At 34.9% G+C, this 940-nt stretch overlaps 1 protein-coding gene across 1 annotated transcript in view; it reads right to left on the bottom strand.

The window, feature by feature from the left end:
* Positions 1 to 940, bottom strand: part of MYOM2 (myomesin 2) — a 70,234-nt gene that overhangs the window by 26,818 nt on the left and 42,476 nt on the right. The gene's annotated exons all lie outside the window — the stretch shown is intronic.

Consider the following 940-nt stretch of genomic DNA (forward strand, 5'->3'; position numbering starts at 1 on the left):
AGGAGTGGAAAGCCTGACAAATAAATCTAATTGCCATTCCAGCCTACATGATTTTAACCAATGATGAATGAACATAAAATTTGTAAAGGATGAAATCCAGCAAATATACCAGGGAAAGGAAAAAAAATAGAAAAGTTTTTCTCCAAAGTGGATAAACACATTTCAGAAAATAACCTATTAAATACCTGTTTCAGACCTTATAAGGATAAATATTAGATTTCTCATGGAACTAATGCCATTTTCAAGGAACCTAAAGTGTTCCCTCAGGGCTCTTTAAAATCCCAATCTGAATGTCCATATATCTACAGATAATTGAAAATACACTATCAAATGGACCTGTTAGAAATCTAGACAGTAGAAGGAAAAATGTAATGAAGCAGGTTCTATTCTGAGGAGTCTGAGACCCTAGACATTTCTTTTTATTTAAAGCAATGTAAGATAATCCATTAACTACCATTGCTAACACACAGAAACTCACAGACACCTAAGACTAAAGTTCTGTGGAAGGATGAAATAATTATGGACTCTGGGAAAAGAATCCATCACTTATGCTGGAAATCCTGCAAAAGGTTTTGGCCTTTCTAAGGAAACCTTCCTTCTGTATCAAAAGGTGGAAGAATATTTTGTTGACACTGGGAGTATATTGCAGTCACATTACACTAGTCCTGAGTACCTTTAGTAAGTCTGGGAAGAGGGTCAGCTCTTTCTCCCAGTCTTAATTATTTCTTTTCATTATTGCTGAACCATTGTTTAAAAATATATTTTAAAAAAGGCTTGTGAAATATTTAACAGGTTCAGAGATTTGAGGGTTTTTGCAGGGTGGGCAGTGTTCTTTGCTTGTAGTGAGTTTTTTTAAGCAGGAGGAAAGCAATACTGTCTATTCAACTCACAGCATAATGAGAACAGTGTAATCACCCAAACACTAAAAAGGTCAGATTGT

Source organism: Geospiza fortis, unplaced genomic scaffold, assembly GCF_000277835.1.
Source record: "Geospiza fortis unplaced genomic scaffold, GeoFor_1.0 scaffold56, whole genome shotgun sequence".
In the NCBI taxonomy this organism is placed as follows: domain Eukaryota; kingdom Metazoa; phylum Chordata; class Aves; order Passeriformes; family Thraupidae; genus Geospiza; species Geospiza fortis.